A 20,820-nucleotide genomic window follows, 5' to 3' on the forward strand; every position below is an offset into this window, starting at 1 on the left:
ATGACATACAGAATACAAATTGTATCAAAACAAACCACATAACACACCCTATGACCTTATAATGAGGCAGTCGGTAGACAATATACCAGAGGCCAATATACAAAATCCATGTATTCCTCATTGCGTAGAAGACATAATCTTAAATGCAATTTCCAAAGAACTCCAATGGTCTGTCCACCGACTGTCACATCCTTTACCTATTAGGAAGAATAGGTTAAAAAATACAAACAAAAATGTGTTACTAAAAACAAGAATACCGATGACAACACTACAACAACTCGGAAGAGCAAAATTAATCTTTGGAGACACATACTTGTAAATTGAAGTCTAGATTCAGACCCCTAGGTTGTAAGGACCCCAATTCATAGATCCATCTCATCTCCTTCCTTCCTTTTTAGCAATGTTAACCTATCACCTCCTCTTCTAAGAGTAAGGACACTGTCTATTACTCTAAAACGTAACTGATTGACCGAATGTTTATTATCCAAAAAATGTTTGGGAATTGGCAGATCAATAAGACCTGTTCTGATAGTGCTTTTATGCTTGCTGATACGGGCCTTCACCTCCATTGTGGTCTCACCCACGTACACCAAACCACATGGGCAAACAATCATGTAGACCGCAAAACTGGAGGTGCAGGTATACCGTCCCTTTAAAAAGATCTTTTTTCCTGTATGAGGATGATAGAAAAATTCCCCTTTCAGCAAATTATTACAACAAGCACAACCCAGGCATGGAAAATTCCCATTCCGGGGTGTGCTTAAAGTCTGTTGGATAGGAACTTTCGATGTCCCAATATCCGATTTAATTAATTTGTCCCCCAAATTCCATCCCCTTCGGTATGACATCAGGGGATAATAACCAAAAGCTGAAACAGACGGTAAACCATGTTGCTAACACGACCAATGTTTTTTAAAATCCTATCAACCCGATTGCTAGCTGAATTGTATGTTGATACAAATGGGATCCACTCGCAAGAGCGTTTCAATGAGGTTTTCTTACGAATTGAATCACGTGACAACGATAAAGCTCTCGTATTGAACCTCTCCAACTCCTTTTGGGATAACCCCTAGCAGCATTGATCCACTATAGTATCATCGCACACTATCCTCCGTACCCTCAGTAATTGGCTCCAAGGCAAAGAGTTTACCATTCTCCTTGGATGATTGCTGTCAAATAATAGCAGATTATTCCTGTCAGTATCCTTGACAAAAATATCCGTTTTCAATCTGTCTGCTTCCTTATATACAAGGGTATCCAGAAATTGTATCTGGGTAGTCGACTGCGTTAAAGTAAACTACAACTCTGGGTAAATCCCATTCAGGTATTCATGTAATTGTTTAAGTTCCACTAAACTCCCCTCCCACACCACAAAATGTCATCTATATAGCGCCACCAGGCTCTGACATGCCGCCAGAGGCTGGAATTGTACACGTACATGTCCTTGAATACCGCCATGTAGATGTTAGCATAAGTTGGGGCCACATTGGACCCCATGGCGGTACCCCTTAACTGCAAAAAGAACTCATCCCCAAAGAGGAAATAATTCCTCCTGAGGATGAGCTCTAGCAGTGTGAGGACAAGTCGTGCACACTCTGGGGCCACGTCAGAGCCCGATAGCGCAAATGACACAGCGTCAAGTCCCTTCTCATGTTCAATCGATGTGTATAAAGATACAACATCGAATGAAACCAAAATGGTGGATCCAGAAACAGTCAAATCATTTATTTTGTTCAAAAAATCATTTGTGTCACGGATATATGATCGTGCTGAGACAGCATATGTACGGAGCACCCGATCCAAAAAGATAGCAGTTTTATTAAACAGGGAACCCCTCCCTGAGACTATCGGTCTCCCGGGAGGGTTGAGCAAATCCTTATGGATTTTGGGTAGCACATACAGTACCAGTACCACCGGTGTATCCACACGGTCTCTGGCCATGACAGCTGTCCCTCGCAGAGGAGCCAATTCAGGATGTTCAATTTCCCGAAACTTGGCATGCATGAGATGATGCAGCAATTCTAAACAGTGAAGATGCTCTCGGACCCAGGTGGACACCCCCATCTGTGGGTAGTATTCCTCTGGATTTAATTCCAGCTCAGTGATTTCTCTCCCCATTCGGCCAAACAACAGGGTGTATGGCTTGTATCCAGTGGTGTGATGTTAGGTGTCGAGTTCCCGCCGCTGCACAGGGGTAATCTCGAGCCACCTCCGCTGCGGTCTCCCATTGTTCTTCAGCTGCAGTGGAGCCTGCTCAGCGGAGACGTCGGTCCCAGCATCTGGCTCAGGCAGATACTGTGCGCTTGGTTACTGCTGATCTTCCAGGCCCAGCCATTGTAACCAGCACTGTTCTACGGCAAGCAGATGCTCCTGGGACTAAGTCCTGCCTTTCCGCTACTGAGCATGCCCAAGGGATGACCTCTCATTGGAGGTCAGGGGTCACATGCTCAGGTCCTGAAGCAGTTCCTATTGGACCACTAGGAAGGTCCTGGAGTGCTTTCTCTATAAAAGGTTTGCATGGCCGCGCGGCCATGCGCTAGTATCAACTTATGTTTTTGAGCTTATCTACCTTGTGGTCTGTGTCTGCATGTGCTCAGGGTCGGCTGTATAGCCACTAGAATTCCAGCACCTCCGGAGAAGAGTTTGTGTGTATGAATTTAGGGCTGGAGTATAGCCACTAGAATTCCAGCACCGCCGGAGAGGAGTTGTTTGTGTGCTGATGCTGACTGTTTGACCACTGTTTGCTACCTGCTCTGTTAGTTAGCTGTGATCCTCTGTGAGGTTAACAGGGCACAGCATTATCCTAATACCGGTGACTCTGTGAAGCAACAGAGTTCGCTCCTACACAGCCTGGGTGACAGAACCCATGTCTACTGAGGCGTTGTACCACCATATAGTGCCGCCATATACTAGCAGCAGGTTCCACTCCTGCACGGTGGACCCCGGGCTGCGAACGCACCTATATTATCTCAATATTTACTCGGTGCATTCCGCCAGCCCTAACATGTGATGGATTCAGTTATTGTACACCCAAATTAGTTCAGCCACAAACTCAGGCCAGCTAACTTTCCTGTCTTTCTCTAACGTCCGCAGCATCTGGATCAAAGTTCAATTTAACCGTTCACAGGTCCCATCCCTTGGGGATGCTAAGGTGTCATCCGAGATTTCTCAATCAGATATATACGATACAGGTCTTCCATCACTCACCCTTGGAAACAGGCACCTTGATCAGAGTGAATTCTTTTCGGGCAGCCATACACCTGGATGAAGTCCCTACAAATGGCCTGTGCCACTGATTCAACAGTTTGATCCCGAGTCGGAGTTAGTACAGCCAATTTGGTGAAGTGGTCAGCCATCACTAGACAGTGTTCATATCCAAGGTGAGCCGGGCCTATCCCGGGTCAGGTACTCTATCATCAGCACCTCTATGGAGCAGAAGTCATGACTCCTTAATCCTTGGCAGTGAATATGAGTCTCGCACAGTGCAGGCTTTCAACTTTCGATAGTCTACACAGAAACGAAAAGTTCCATCCTTTTTTCGTACAAGTTGTGAGGCAGTGACCCTTGTTTCAGCTAAGGAGAGCTTGTCTGTGCTCTCCCGAATGTGCATGGAAGCGTAGTAAGGCCATGAGGGCATACTGCAGGCACACGTGTGCCTGTAATTAGAATAGTGAAGCAGTGACTGATTAAAAGCCCTGTAGTAGAGGGGGAGGTGTGTCAGTGTTGTTTTGGAAGCAGACAGAGCAGTTGTCTGTAGAGCTCTTTGTGTGTGGAGCAACACAGGGGCAAAAGGAACTGACACCCTGCATCTCAGGCTGTCTTGTGTTGCCAGGCTGCAATCTGGAGGATAGCGTGAGGTGCACGGCATGAGTAAAGAGACTTGGTATCGGCAGGCGGTCGCCCCAGGGAAACTGGACAAAGAGAAGTCTTGCCTGTGTAGGGACTGCAAAGTAAAGCTGGTTACTGTGTATTTCTGATGGACTGTGTTAAGAAGCCGTGTACTGTATATTTTCCTGAGGCCTGGATGAAGAAGCCGTTTAATGTGTATTGCTAATAGACTGTGAAGTAACACAGTAAAGAAACGTTTTGTTTGAACTTGCTTGGGTCACTCACTGCAGTTTCACTGTGTATGGTCCTACCGCTGCATCACAGAGTACAATAGGGGCAGCCCATGGGGTTTGACTCTTTATTGTAAGTCCATTCTGTAGTGTTGTGAATTGGGTTTCTGGGCTCCCCCGGTGGTCACTGGTGGTACTGAACTTGTGTGCTTCATCTCCTCTGTTCACCTGTTTCCATCAGGATGTGGGAGTTTTCTATTTAACCTTGCTCCTCGGTCATTTCTATGCCGGCCATCAATGTTACCAGAAGCCTTTCTGTTGCATGTTCCTGCTCCTAGACTACTATCAGCTAAGTTGGACTTGTAGTCCTAAGTTTGTTTTGCATTTTTGTTCCAGTTCTCTGTGTTTGAATATTTCTGAGGCTGGAAGCTCTTGTGAGCTGAAATTGCCACTCTAGTGTCATGAGTTGATATTAGAGTCTTAAAGTAATTTCAGGATGGTGTTTTGAAAAGGGTTTTCAGCTGACTGTGAAGTTCCCTTTTCTGTCTTCCTACTATCTAGTAAGCGGACCTCAATTTGCTAAACCTATCTTCATACTTCGTATGTCAATTTCCTCTAAAATCACCGACAATATATGTGGGGGCTACTGTCTGCCTTTTGGGGAAAATTTCTCTAGAGGTAAGCCAGGTCTGTATTTTCCTCTGCTAGGGTCAGGCAGTCCTCCGGCTGGCGCTGGGTGTCTAGGGATATAACGTAGGCACGCTACCCGGCCACTGTTAGTTGTGCGGTAGGTTTAGCTCACAGTCAGCTCGAGTTCCCATCTTCCAAGAGCTAGTCCTTTTGTATGCTTTACTACGGTCTCTTGCCATTGAGAACCATGACAGTTTGGCCGGCCAAGGGTTAAAATAATTGGCAGAAGAAAGGAGAGAAAAGAAGTCTGCAGAGAATTTTTTTTTTTTCCTGAGTTTGCTCATTAGTTGATTTCTTGCATCTCTGCTTACTGCAGCCTTCGTCTCTCTCTCCTTCTAATCCTTGAATGGTTCTGATTTCACCTGATAAAAATGGATCAGCAGAGTTTAGCTACAGGTTTGAATAATCTCGCTATGAAGGTTCAAAGTTTACAGGATTTTGTAATTCATGCTCCTATATCTGAACCTAGAATTCCTTTACCTGAATTTTTCTCCGGGGATAGATCTCGCTTCCAGAATTTCAAACATAATTGTAAATTATTTTTGTCTCTGAGATCTCGCTCCGCTGGAGATCCTGCACAGCAGGTCAGGATTGTAATTTCCTTGCTCCGTGGCGACCCTCAGGATTGGGCATTTGCTTTGGCACCAGGGGATCCTGCGTTGCTCAATGTGGATGCATTTTTCCTGGCATTGGGGTTGCTTTATGAGGAACCTCATTTAGAGATTCAGGCTGAAAAAGCCTTGATGGCCCTGTCTCAGGGGCAAGATGAGGCTGAAATATACTGCCAAAAATTTCGTAAGTGGTCTGTGCTTACTCAGTGGAATGAGTGCGCCCTGGCGGCGAATTTCAGAGAGGGTCTCTCGGATGCCATTAAAGATGTTATGGTGGGGTTCCCTGTGCCTACAGGTCTGAATGAGTCCATGACAATGGCCATTCAGATTGATCGGCGTTTGCGGGAGCGCAAACCTGTGCACCATTTGGCGGTGTCTACTGAGAAGGCGCCAGAGATTATGCAATGTGATAGAATTCTGTCCAGAAGCGAACGACAGAATTTTAGGCGAAAAAATGGGTTATGCTTCTATTGTGGTGATTCAACTCATGTTATATCAGCATGCTCTAAACGTACTAAGAAGGTTGATAAGTCTGTTTCAATTGGCACTTTACAGTCTAAGTTTATTCTGTCTATGACCCTGATTTGCTCTTTATCGTCTATTACCGCGGACGCCTATGTCGACTCTGGCGCCGCTTTGAGTCTTATGGATTGGTCCTTTGCCAAACGCTGTGGGTTTAATTTAGAGTCTCTGGAAGTTCCTATACCTCTGAAGGGTATTGATTCCACGCCATTGGCTAGTTATAAACCACAATACTGGACACAAGTAACTATGCGTATTAATCCGGATCACCAGGAGATTATTCGCTTCCTTGTGTTGTATAATCTACATGATGTGTTGGTGCTTGGATTGCCATGGCTGCAATCTCATAACCCAGTCCTTGACTGGAAAGCAATGTCTGTGTTAAGCTGGGGATGTCAGGGGACTCATGGGGACGTACCTTTGGTTTCCATTTCGTCATCTATTCCCTCTGAGATTCCGGAATTTTTATCTGATTATCGTGACGTTTTTGAGGAGCCTAAACTTGGTTCACTACCTCCGCACAGAGATTGCGATTGTACTATAGATCTGATTCCGGGCAGTAAGTTTCCAAAGGGTCGTTTATTTAATCTATCTGTGCCTGAACATGCTGCTATGCGGGAATATATTAAGGAGTCCTTGGAAAAGGGACATATTCGTCCTTCGTCATCTCCCTTAGGAGCCGGTTTTTTCTTTGTATCTAAAAAAGATGGCTCTTTGAGGCCGTGTATTGATTATCGGCTTTTGAATAAAATCACGGTTAAATATCAGTATCCTTTGCCACTGCTTACTGATTTGTTTGCTCGAATAAAGGGGGCCAAGTGGTTCTCTAAGATTGATCTTCGTGGGGCGTATAATTTAGTGCGAATTAAGCAGGGGGATGAGTGGAAAACCGCATTTAATACGCCTGAGGGCCATTTTGAGTATTTAGTAATGCCTTTTGGTCTTTCAAATGCCCCTTCAGTCTTTCAGTCTTTTATGCATGACATTTTCCGTGAATATTTGGATAAATTTATGATTGTGTATCTGGATGATATTTTGATTTTTTCGGATGACTGGGACTCTCATGTCCAACAGGTCAGGAGGGTTTTTCAGGTTTTGCGCTCTAATTCCTTGTGTGTAAAGGGTTCTAAGTGTGTTTTTGGGGTTCAAAAGATTTCGTTTTTGGGGTACATTTTTTCCCCCTCTTCCATTGAGATGGACCCTGTCAAGGTTCAGGCTATTTGTGATTGGACGCAACCCTCTTCTCTTAAGAGCCTTCAGAAGTTTTTGGGCTTTGCTAATTTTTATCGTCGATTTATAACTGGTTTTTCTGATGTTGCTAAGCCGTTGACTGATTTGACTAAGAAGGGTGCTGATGTTGCTGATTGGTCCCCTGCTGCTGTGGAGGCCTTTCGGGAGCTTAAGCGCCGCTTTTCTTCCGCCCCTGTATTGCGTCAGCCTGATGTTACTCTTCCTTTTCAGGTTGAGGTCGACGCTTCAGAAATCGGAGCTGGGGCGGTTTTGTCGCAGAAAAGTTCCGACTGCTCCGTGATGAGACCTTGCGCGTTCTTTTCTCGTAAATTTTCGCCCGCTGAGCGAAATTATGATATTGGTAATCGGGAGCTCTTGGCTATGAAGTGGGCTTTTGAGGAGTGGCGTCATTGGCTTGAGGGGGCTAGACATCAGGTGGTGGTATTGACCGACCACAAGAATTTGATTTATCTTGAGTCTGCCAGGCGCCTGAATCCTAGACAGGCGCGCTGGTCGTTATTTTTCTCTCGGTTTAATTTTGTGGTTTCTTACCTACCGGGTTCTAAAAATGTGAAGGCGGATGCCCTTTCTAGGAGTTTTGAGCCTGATTCCCCTGGTAATTCTGAACCTACAGGTATCCTTAAGGATGGGGTGATATTATCTGCTGTTTCCCCAGACTTGCGACGGGTCTTGCAGGAGTTTCAGGCGGATAGACCTGATCGTTGCCCGCCTGGTAGACTGTTTGTTCCGGATGATTGCACCAGTAGAGTCATCTCGGAGGTCCATTCTTCTGCGTTAGCTGGTCATCCTGGAATCTTTGGTACCAGGGATTTGGTGGCTAGGTCCTTCTGGTGGCCTTCCCTGTCGCGAGATGTGCGAGGTTTTGTGCAGTCTTGTGATGTTTGTGCTCGGGCCAAGCCTTGTTGTTCTCGGGCTAGTGGATTGTTGTTATCTTTGCCTATTCCGAAGAGGCCTTGGACTCACATCTCCATGGATTTTATTTCTGATCTCCCTGTTTCTCAGAAGATGTCTGTCATCTGGGTGGTGTGTGACCGTTTCTCTAAGATGGTCCATTTGGTCCCCTTGCCTAAATTGCCTTCCTCATCCGAGCTGGTTCCTCTGTTTTTTCAAAATGTGGTTCGCTTGCATGGTATTCCGGAGAATATCGTTTCTGACAGGGGAACTCAATTCGTGTCTAGATTTTGGCGAGCATTCTGTGCTAGGATGGGCATTGATTTGTCTTTTTCGTCTGCTTTCCATCCTCAGACTAATGGCCAGACCGAGCGAACTAATCAGACCTTGGAGACTTATTTGAGGTGTTTTGTGTCTGCGGATCAGGATGATTGGGTTGCCTTTTTGCCCTTGGCGGAGTTTGCCCTCAATAATCGGGCTAGTTCTGCCACCTTGGTTTCTCCTTTCTTCTGTAATTCGGGGTTTCATCCTCGTTTCTCTTCCGGTCAGGTGGAGTCTTCGGATTGTCCTGGAGTGGATGCTGTGGTGGAGAGGTTGCATCAGATTTGGGGGCATGTGGTGGACAATTTGAAGTTGTCCCAGGAGAAGACTCAGCAGTTTGCCAACCGCCGTCGTCGTGTTGGTCCTCGTCTTTGTGTTGGGGACTTGGTGTGGTTGTCTTCTCGTTTTGTCCCTATGAAGGTTTCTTCTCCTAAGTTTAAGCCTCGGTTCATCGGCCCGTACAAGATATTGGAGATTCTTAACCCTGTGTCCTTTCGTTTGGACCTCCCTGCATCTTTTTCTATTCGTAATGTCTTCCATCGGTCATTGTTGCGCAGGTATGAGGTACCGGTTGTGCCTTCCGTTGAGCCTCCTGCTCCGGTGTTGGTTGAGGGTGAGTTGGAGTACGTTGTCGAGAAGATCTTGGACTCCCATGTTTCCAGACGGAGACTTCAGTATCTGGTCAAGTGGAAGGGCTACGGTCAGGAGGATAATTCTTGGGTGACAGCCTCTGATGTTCATGCCTCCGATTTGGTCCGTGCCTTTCATAGGGCTCATCCTGATCGCCCTGGTGGTTCTGGTGAGGGTTCGGTGCCCCCTCCTTGAGGGGGGGGTACTGTTGTGAATTGGGTTTCTGGGCTCCCCCGGTGGTCACTGGTGGTACTGAACTTGTGTGCTTCATCTCCTCTGTTCACCTGTTTCCATCAGGATGTGGGAGTTTTCTATTTAACCTTGCTCCTCGGTCATTTCTATGCCGGCCATCAATGTTACCAGAAGCCTTTCTGTTGCATGTTCCTGCTCCTAGACTACTATCAGCTAAGTTGGACTTGTAGTCCTAAGTTTGTTTTGCATTTTTGTTCCAGTTCTCTGTGTTTGAATATTTCTGAGGCTGGAAGCTCTTGTGAGCTGAAATTGCCACTCTAGTGTCATGAGTTGATATTAGAGTCTTAAAGTAATTTCAGGATGGTGTTTTGAAAAGGGTTTTCAGCTGACTGTGAAGTTCCCTTTTCTGTCTTCCTACTATCTAGTAAGCGGACCTCAATTTGCTAAACCTATCTTCATACTTCGTATGTCAATTTCCTCTAAAATCACCGACAATATATGTGGGGGCTACTGTCTGCCTTTTGGGGAAAATTTCTCTAGAGGTAAGCCAGGTCTGTATTTTCCTCTGCTAGGGTCAGGCAGTCCTCCGGCTGGCGCTGGGCGTCTAGGGATAAAACGTAGGCACGCTACCCGGCCACTGTTAGTTGTGCGGTAGGTTTAGCTCACAGTCAGCTCGAGTTCCCATCTTCCAAGAGCTAGTCCTTTTGTATGCTTTACTACGGTCTCTTGCCATTGAGAACCATGACACTGTAGCATATGTGTTAACATCCCCTTCAATTCCTGGTACATTTGTGCTGTGATCTGTCGATATCACTCCCTAATGGGCACTGCATTTCCTGTCGGAATCTCGTGGGTGATTGCTGTGGTACATCCGAAATCATCACCATGGCAGGCAAAAACATCCTGGTACTGCCCTAACAGGGTTTCCACCTGGTGCACTTGTTGTGGTGAGAGCTCTGTTCTTTCAGCCCACATCTGTTCTAGAATTAAGTGTATCTCTTTCAGATGGTGAAGTTCTGGTTCAGAGAACACGTTTACGGCCACTATCCAAGGATCTTACTGTTTAAGAGTCAGCTGGACCGCCTTCGGAGGAATTAGCTCTTCTAGGATGCCCAGGATTTGCGCTACTTCACTCTTGGACGGGAGCGTAAGACTGCCCTCCCCGAGATTGACACAAAGTACTGGTACATTACCGTGATGAACAGTGGCTAACCTTCGCGCAATGAGGAGCCCTGGAGGTAGCTGCTCCATAGAATCTGGCTCTATTTGAACTTCAACTGCTTCTAAAGGGATACAGGCTCGGCTTGGCAGAGTAAGCACAGTCTGTCCTGGTGGTTAAACGAGGTTGGCCCCGGCCGGGACGATCACCTTGCCTAATATATTTTCTTCACTCGAGGTTTCTTGTGCCTGCGCCACCCGGATCAGCTGTTAAAACATTTTCCTTTGGGGAGTCCGAGGGCTCCACTGATTCAGAAACACATGTGTCAACGCATTGATCAGGAGATTTCTGAGTTCCCTGAGTACGTTCATCCCCAGTGTCATGGCGAAGCCTTTGCCAGGGTCTCCAGCTGTCAACACGACTCCTTTTCGGCCTACCTTTTTGCCACACATGGTGAGTTGCATCCATAGCACCCCTGCGACTGGGATGGTCAACTGATTATCAGCAGTCAACCTGATTACTGAGCCCCATTCAGGCCGCATCGTCCCAGAGAAATGACATCTGAAGTAAGTCTTGGGCAATGTGGTAACTTGTGAACCCAGATAAACTAAACAGGTGATGGCCCGACCATCCATTTCGGCCCAAACAAGAGGACTCAGAGAAACTAGACTTGTGGGACTTTTTGCTTTCCTTGACTGTTCAGGCTCCGGGCAGAGTCCCCCATCCACAGAGACTCCTAGTTTAACAGACTGCAGTGAAGGGGCCTTCCCTGTCATACACATCCCCTAGCAAAATCTCCAATTTCCCCACAGTTGTAACAAGTGGGCTGTTCTTCCATACGAGGCGTTCCCATCTCCCGATGATGCTCAAGACCAGTTCTGCCTCCAGAGAGGTTCGGTGATGTTGGGGGTTTCTTTCTCAAATCAGACCACTCCATGTCCTGGATCTCTTTCTGCAGCTCTCTCACCCAACTTGGGTCAGTGGCCCAGATACCTCCCCGCTCTGGACCTTCCCCATCAGGACTGTCACACCATGCTCTTGTTCACGTGCACTCACTTCACCTCCAACTTCTAGGAAGATCAGGCAGGGATTTACCCCTAAGCGCTCTCGCAAGGCCTTTTTTAGCAGCGCGTCTCTGAGGCCTGCCACTAACTGATCTTTCAGAACTATATATCAGGGGGGCCTATGCCTACACCATCTTGCTTAACAATTGCAGTGTGGATCTCCTACAGCTCGTTCATTTAGTGGGTCACGGCCTCCCCCTCCATTTGAACATGTTAGAACAAGTGCATGCGCAATTCTCTGACGTCTGTGGGGTTTCCATTCATTTCTTCCAGAATATGCAGCACCTTGTCAAAATTCATGGGGGGGCCAGAGCATGGCCGAACTCCTCGCCTCCCCATCCAGGGTCATCATGGCAACCTTGACCTCCTGTGCGGGAGTCATGGGGTGCATCCTCAACATTCCCCTAAACCGCTGTTATGGAACTACAACACAGAACTAGAATAGAAGGGGGAAAACTGACCCTGCACTGAAACTAGGCTGATACTCTACGATGGAATGGGTGATCCATTCCTTGCGAATAGACCCACCGACGATCCTAGGTTAAACTCAAGTGAAGACCTATAGACAGGGGGAAGGAGGTCCCTGAAAGATCTAAGGACTGGGTATAAAAACAGGTCACCTCATAATAGAAAACACAGAGACAGTTGCAGAAACCAACTGAAAACAGAAACTAAGGATAGCAGAACAAGAGATCCCAGAACTGTGCAATATCAAACACAGAAAGCTATCAAAGCACATAGCCAGAACTCTAGTGGATTAACACTGTTGTCCAGCAAGGAACGGGAGGCAGGTGCTGAGTAATAAAGGGTGACACAATCACCTGACCTAAGTCAGGGGAAAAAGACCAACAGCCAAAAAACCACAACAAGATGGCGGATGGTCAAAAACAAAACAGATTCTAACAGTACCTCTCCGTTTAAGAGGATCCTCTGGATCCTCTTGGCCAAGCGTTATTCGGAAATCTCGTGTGAAAAGCCTTAATCAGCCTTGAGGCCAAGACGTCCTCAACTTTCACCCAGGAATTATCCTCAGAACCGATACCCTTCCAGGACACACGATACTGCAACCTTTCTCTGTGCCACCTGGAATCTAAAATGCATGAAATCTCAATCTCGCCGTCCTCATCAACTGGAGGAACAGCCGGCATCGCCTCCTTATCTGGTGTGTCAACTTTCTTCAGTAAAGATACATGAAAAACCAAATTAATTCTCCAGGAGGAGGGGATGTCTAATCTCACAGCTGCCGAGTTGACATCCTGAACCCCTTTGAAGGGTCCTACAAACTTAGGCCCCAGATGTTTAGAAGGGATCTTCAAACGCAGATTCCTAGAGGACAGCCAGACCTTGTCCCCAACTGCAAACACCGCCTCCTTCTTTTCTTGTCAAAATATTTCTTTGACCTCCTATTTGCCTCTTTCAGATTATGGCGTACATTGGTCCAAACCCTGTCCAAATTTTCCAGAAAAACTCTCCTCCTCAGGACCGAAAGATGGATGCCTCCCTGTACAGCAAAAAAAAAGAACACCCAGCCGAGGAAGACGTATGATTATTAAGAGCAAACTCAGCTAGTGGTAGATATTCCGACCACATCTCCTGATTGTATGCTACAAAACATCTCAGAAACTGCTCACCATCCTGGTTCTTCCTTTCAGCCTGTCCATTGGACTCCGAATGATAACCTGACGAAAATGACAAATTAACCTTTAATCTGTCACAAAAATCACGCCAAAAGCATGCCACAAACTGTGGTCCTCTATCGGAGACAATGTCCGTGGGAACCACATGGAGCCTGACAATCTCTTTCACAAATGCCTTAGCTAGAGTCTTGGATAATTTATTGAACAGGACCAGATGACACATCTTACTAAACTGGTCCACAACAACCCAGATGACAGAAAACCCCTCAGAGACCATCAGATTGGTGATAAAATCCATAGCAAGATGTGACGATGGCGAACCAGGAACCTCCAAAGGGCACAGCAACCCTGCAGCCGGGGTATGTGAGGCCTTCGACCTAGCGCACACAGTACACTGACGCACCCACTTGATGATTTCTCTTTGCCACCCTTGCCACCAGAAACTTTGACCGATCGACTTTCTAGTATCCGAAATCCCTGGATGACCCGCCAACCCAGACTCATAACATTGAGCAAACAAAGCTCTCCGCAAGGCTTTAGGCACAAATAATTTACCATACGGAGTGTTATTTGGTGCAGCATTCTGGGCCTCTAGGATGCTACTCTCCAACTCAGAACCCAATGCTGCAACCACCACACTTCTCTGCAAAATTCATTCCTCCTTCTCAGTATTAACTGCTGGAGAGAAACTACGAGACAAAGCATCCGCTTTAACATTCTTCGTCCTAGGGATATATGGTACGGAGAAATGAAACCGGGCAAAAAACAGTGCCCGCCTAGCTTGACGGGCATTCAAACATTTAGCAGCATCCAGATATATCAGATACTTATGATCAGTAAAAACCTGTATCGGATGTCTTGCCCTCTCCAAAAATGTCGCCAATGCTCAAACGCAAGTTTAATAGCCAGCACCTCTCTGTTCCCAACATCATAGTTGAGCTCAGTCTCCAAATTTTTTTTAGAAAAGAAAGCACAGGGATGCACGCCATCCTCTCCCTCTTGGGACAGAACTGCCCCCACCCCTACTGAAGAGGCATCAACCTCTACCAGAAATGGCTTGGTCTCATCTGTCTGGATCAAAACAGGAGCAGAGCTAAACCTCTCCTTGAGATGCTAAAAAGCCTTATCAGCCCCAGAGGACCATTGGACAGTATTAAAACCCTTCTTGGTGAGATCAGTTATAGGTTTAGTGATCACAGAAAAATTATTTATGAATTTTCTGTAATAATTAGCAAACCCTAAAAAACTCTGAACCGACTTCAAACATTCTGGCCTAGGCCACTCCAGCACTGCCTGAATCTTCACTGGGTCCATCTCAAACCCATCACTGGAGACAAGGTGCCCAAAAAACTCATTTTCTGTACCGCAAACTCGCACTTCTCCAATTTAGCAAAGAGTGAGTTTTCGCTCAAAATCTGTAGAACTTCGCGGACTCTCTGCCAATGCAACTCCAGATCAGGTGAATACATCAAAATATCATCCAAATAAACAATAACACTCCTACCAATCAACAACCTCAGAATGTCATTATTGAAATTTTGAAAAAACGCAGGAGCATTAGTAAAGCCAAAAGGCATCACCAGACACTCAAAATGACCTTTCGGGGTATTAAAGGCTGTCTTCCATTCATCGCCCTCCTTCACCCGCAGCAAATGATATGCCCCACGAAGGTCAATTTTAGAGAACCAGTTCGCTCTGGTTAGTTGGTTAAACAAATCCGGAATCAGTGGCAACGGGTAAGGATTGCGCACAGTGATCTTATTAATCTCCTGAAAATCCAGACAGGCCTAAGGCCCCATCCTTCTTTTTGACAAAAAAGAATCCTACAGCCACAGAGGACTTGGAGGGTCTTATGTGACCTGCAGCTAAACTAGTCTGTAGGTATTGCTTTAAGGCCTCCCTCTCGGGAATTGTCAGATTAAATAAACGACTCTTAGGAAGTGTGGCACCTGGGACGAACTCAATAGCGCAATCGTAACCTCTATGGGGTTTTAGAGCTTGCGACTCAACCTCCGAAAATACCCTCCAGAAAACCTGAATGGCTTCAGGTAGCTCCTTCTTCACAACAGCAGCAATGTGAACATTACAACAATTACCATAACACCCCTGACCCCAGGACCTTATAGTATTAGACGACCAGTCCAGAAAAGGATTGTGCATTTTTAACCAAGGTAAACCCAGGACGACTGGGCAAGGTAATTTAGCAAGGACAAACAAGTCTATACACTCCTGATGTTCCATATTCACAATAAGTAGGAATGAGGTAACCTTTCGAGAAATACACCCATGTTCCAGAGAAGTGTTATTAATAGCCTCAACAGGAATAGGGGATGACAATGGTTCAGAATCAAACTTATATTTGTCTAGGAATTGTTGATCATCAATCAAATTAAGTGCAGAACCACAATCCACCATTACCTTAAAATCAATGAAATGACCATGATATGTGGTATTACCAGAAAAAAAACTCCTGCAGACCGTAAAAACGTAATATGAACTGGAGTGTTACTCCTACTGACCTTTTTTTTTCTTATGCGAACCTCACATTGCTTAATAAAATGATCAGCCTTACCACAATACAAGCATAGCCCTTCATAAAACCTCTTCTCCCTCTCCTGGGAACGAGAGGACAACGCCCCAAGTTGCATCAGTTCCCCGCAGTTGATGGGGCTATCCTGAGAGACGGGGTTCAGCATTATAAGAGCCTTCTCTTCATTCTGTCTGCCTATCAATCTTCTATCCACACGGCTAGCTACCTGCATAGTTTCCAAACTATTAGGTGCCAGGATATGCAATGAGCAAATCTTTCCCTCAAACCTGCTAATAACTGACTCTTGAGCCCTGGGTCATTCCACCTGACCATCGTCAGTGCTGGGTGCAATAACTCTCAGCATCAACAGAACCCTGTTTCAGCCGTCTGAGCTCTGCGTCAGCTGATGTGACCCGATCAGGATCATCATATAATAACCCCATAGCAGAAAAAAATGCTTCTACTGATGTCAAACAAGGATCATCAGGATGTCATGAAAATGCCCGGATTTGGGGTTCATTTCGCAATAAAGACATAATAATCCCCATACGCTGTAATTCACTCCCTGAGGATCTGGATCTAAGCTGAAAATATAGTAAACATGCATTTTTAAATGTAAAAATTTCTGCCGTTTACCAGAAAAAACCTCAGGTAATCCTACCTTAGGTTCTTCAGAGCATGCTCCAGAGTAATTACTCACGTGCTGTTGCAGGTCGGCTACTTCCAAAGTTAACCCTTGCAAACGTTGAGCAAGTTCTTGGACGCTGCACATATTGAAGGAATCAGGAAGGGAATTTTTTTTATTTATTTTTTTTATATGTGTGCCTGGACAAACTGTTACGGAACTGCAACACATAACTAGAATAGAAGGGGGAAAACTGACCCTGCACTGAGACTAAGCTGATACCCTACGATGGAGTGGGTGACCCATTCCTTGCGAATAGACCCACCGACGATCCTAGGTTAAACTCAAGAGAAGACCTATAGACAGGGGGAAGGAGGTCCCTGAAAGATCTAAGACTTTCTAAGATCTAAGGCTGTAGATCTAAGGACTGGGTATAAAAACAGGTTACCTCCTAATAGTAAACACAGAGACGGTTGCAGAAACCAACTGAAAACAGAAACTAAGGATAGCAGAACCAGAGATCCCAGAACTGCACAATATCAAACACAGAAAGCTATCAAAGCACATAGCCAGAACTCTAGTGGATTAACACTGTTGTCCAGCAAGGAATGGGAGGCAAGTGCTGGTAATAAAGGGTAATACAATCACCTGAACTAAGACAACCCAGCACCAGGGGAAAAAGACCAGCAGCCAGAAAACCACAACAAGATGACAGATGGTCAAAAACAAACCAGATTCTAACACAGTCCAGTCCCAGAGCAGAGTGCTGCTCCCTGTAAATTTTGAATTCAACATCACCCCTAGGGATATGCTGACCCTCGGAGCACCCCCAATGGCTTGGTCTGTCCCTTCTGTGCCAGTGGACTTCATCCTGCCCACTATGCCAAGTATGAGCAGGTTGCGGAATGCAGAGACAGACAGGAGACAGAGCAAGGGTTAACGTATTTACTTTAACAAAGATGTACTCCTTGCAGGGGGATGAAACAGTTCAATAGAGGTAATGCGGGTAATATGAAATAGAGGATATGCGGGGTGGGGGATAATGCAGGTTTACAATAGCAGTAAAACTTCTTAAGGTGCAACTTATCCATTTAGATGACTTCCAAATTGTAGAGTTCATGAAACAAGCGATGGCGCCAACAACGGTCAGCGCGGAGTTGATCCAGTGTAGTCCTGAAGAAAACGTCGAGCTGGGTCCTGGAGGCAGCAGTTATTCTCTGATGTCTTTTGCTGGATCCTTAGTCCAGGGGTAGCAGTGGTAAGGGGTAAGGCACTAACCACAGCCTTGTTTAGGCCCAACATGGCCCGACAAATATGCACTGGGAGGTCAGAGTACAATTCACAGTCACAAACCCAGTGCTTCTCAAGCGGTATGCACGCAGCAGTCACGGACCCGCGGCATCTGGCACTTTGCTTTGCGGGGGCCAATGGGTGAACAGCACATCTCTGCTCACAGTGTTTGCGGGTGACAGCGGGAATACACGGGTGCTGGCCTGCACTGCTATGGTGCTCAGAGGATGGAGAACTCACCTTCCCCTGCTGCACACTGTCTGTTCCCGCCGAGTCTGACTGCTTCTGCGGGCACTTTCTCTTTCTATCCTCAACACACCCCCTGCTGTCAAGTGCAAAAGTTGGTCCAGTTTTTTCGCTTTCCCCCGACAACAGGGGAGACAGCCCCGACAGTTCTGGAACCGGTGCAAGGAAGGTACCCCCAGCCCGGTACTTCTGCTTACCCTATTTCGGTGTTCTGTTCGGATTACGATTGCCAAATTTGCAATATTCGCCAATGCATTCATCGAATATTCACCGATCATAACCGTACGCCATTCATTTCAAAGGTAGGCAAAAATAAACGCATGCACAACACCTTCAAACTGCCCCAAATGCTGCCAAAACACATCAAATTAGGGGCAGACACAAGGAAAGTGGCCTCAATTCACCCACATTACTAATTGTAGTATGGCACTGCAGCAATCAGTCAGACATGAGGTATCGGGGTCTGGGACAGCATTTACAGCTTTCAATTGAATGTCACAGTAAGACGAGGTGGGTGCAGGATCGGTGTAGGCCTCCTTTGCTGGGAGCACTGAAACCACATGCAAACCTCTACTTGCTTTCATACTCAGCCACACTCAGGTGGCACAAATATCAGTTTCATAGACTACCATTGTCAGGAAAATGTAGTGATAGTAACTGGAGAAACATACAGGGACCTGCAGCATCATAACCATTCTACCCTTTGCTCATACATTATCTTTCAAAATGTCAGCTTTACCAGACATTTTAAAAGATATATAGGTTACGATGCAGCAGTGATGTATGATGCTCAAAACCGACTGAGACGGTTCTCTGGACTGGTAGGACAAGGGAACATGCGTGACCTGTCTCAAAACTCTGGGTGTAAGACAAGTTTTCAACCCCACATGTTTGAACAGAAGTTGGGGTATGTGATGCAGTGACCCATGCTGCACCTAGGGGGCACTGTGTGTGCTTCTCAGGATACACATGGAGGCGTACCTGTAATGGTGATAATGAGATAGTGACTGGCATTATTGTAAATGGCCGTTATGTGTTGCAGAGGGAGTCAGCGCTGTAAGCCAGTAATGTTGTTGTTCTTGGAACCTGTAGTCCCACAAGTATTTGTATAGTTGTGCAGGGTTATTTGGAGAGCTGGGCGGGTCTGACTAACCACACACACCTCCCACCCAGGAGAGGGGATGCAGGTATATAATGTGACCATGTTGTGATCACATGGTGGAGAGTGTTTGGATCTGTATGGTCCATGTGAAATGTCATGGAAAGGTCTATGTGTTGGGAGATCCTGGGAGTAGGATTGGATCCCTGAAGAGCACATGGTGAGGCCTTGGATCTGAAGACCTGTGTTGGAAGATCCTGGGAGTAAGACTTCCTGAATAGCACATTCTGTGTTGGAAGATCCTGGGAGTAGGACTTCCTGAACAGCACATGGAGTAGTCATGTATGCAGAGTCTGTGATGGCACTGCATTGGGCTTAGTTACCATCCCTCTGAGGATCTGGACTTTCAGGTGGCCTGGTGAGCAAGGCCTTGGTCAGGACGGTGATCCCAGTTAAGCAGCTTCTCTGAGAGAGAGAGTACTGACAGGAGTCAGCGTGTGGAGCAGGAGCTCCTGGAAGGTAACCCAGAGTATGGGGAACTGTGTGCACTGACAGGGGGTCAGTTAATGAACTGTGAGGTCAACCATGGTAACTGGATGGAGTAAGGTCCAGCATGTTTAGAGACTGCAACCTAATGTCATGTGTTGGTGCCCATTGTGCACCATGGACATTAATGAACTGTTCGGCGTGCGGTCAGCGACAATAACTGGACAAAGAAGTCAGAAATGTTTACTGACTGCGTTTCAAAGCCATATATGAAGTATCTAAGCTAAAGCTGCAATTTAGGCTACTTTCACACTTGCGTCGGTACGGGCCCGTCACAATGCCTCGGGCCGACGTACCAACGCAACCTGTGAAATTTCTGCAAGACGTAGGCAGCAGATGCAGTTTTACAATGCATCCGCTGCCCATTCTGCATTCTGGGGAGGAGGGGGCAGAGTTTCGGCCGCGCATGCGCGGTCGAAAATGGTGGACGCAACGCACAAAAAAAGTTACATGGAACATTTTTTTGTGCCGACGGTCTGCCAAAACACAATGGCGATCCATCGCAATGCGTCGCTAATGCAAGTCTATGGAGAAAAAACGCATCCTGCGGACAACTTGGCAGGATGCGTTTTTTTCTCCAAAACGACGCATTATGACGGACGTTACCCGACGCTAGTGTGAAAGTAGCCTTAATGTCATCTGTTGGTGCCTATTGTGTTCCATGAAGTATATAATGAACTGTGCATGACCCGGTTTATTAATGTGTAATAAACTGCATGGACGGTTTGTGTGAGAAACCCGATCCTGTGTGCCGGAATATCACGGCCAAGTGAGTGTCCCCCAACACACTCAGGAATGCCGGTTTCAAATTTGCGGTTGTGTCCGCAGAGTTTCTGACGCATACATCTGCATGTGTCTTGATTTCATATCTTTTACATTGTGGATGCAGGTACATACGTTTGCATGCGTTCGCCTGCATTTGCTTACACATGCGTCGTTTCGTGATGTGCGGCGGGGCACGGCTAACGCACCATGTTGCAATTTTTGAGGCATCAAATTTCCGCCGACATACGCATGTGGACGCTTGCGGAAGGAGTGCGTCAAAACAACACATAACAGTCAATGGGAATGCATAGGAACCCAAGGACATGAATTCGCTTGCGTTTGCGTACGCATGCGTTTTCTGAGTAAACAAGTACAGAAACTGATTAAAGACACCCCCCAAACAAAGATGTATAAAAATAAGGTGTGGGCACTAGAAGTCCATTATCTCCTGACTCTGTGCAATTGGAAGCAAGCTGATTCTGTGGGAAGACTCTGCTATTATTACAAAATGTGAGTATACAAGCTAATGTCTGCCTTTTTTTTTCTTCCTGCAGTCTGTATTCATTTCTGTCTCTTTCTTGCAGCATTCATCACCATATCACCATGGCCTCAAGTCCAGAGCGCACCGAATACACCGGACAGGACACTCAAGTGAGTACATTTGGTAGTGTGGCGCCCCAGGGTCCTGGTCAT

Source organism: Ranitomeya variabilis, chromosome 1 (genome assembly GCF_051348905.1).
Source record: "Ranitomeya variabilis isolate aRanVar5 chromosome 1, aRanVar5.hap1, whole genome shotgun sequence".
Taxonomy (NCBI): domain Eukaryota; kingdom Metazoa; phylum Chordata; class Amphibia; order Anura; family Dendrobatidae; genus Ranitomeya; species Ranitomeya variabilis.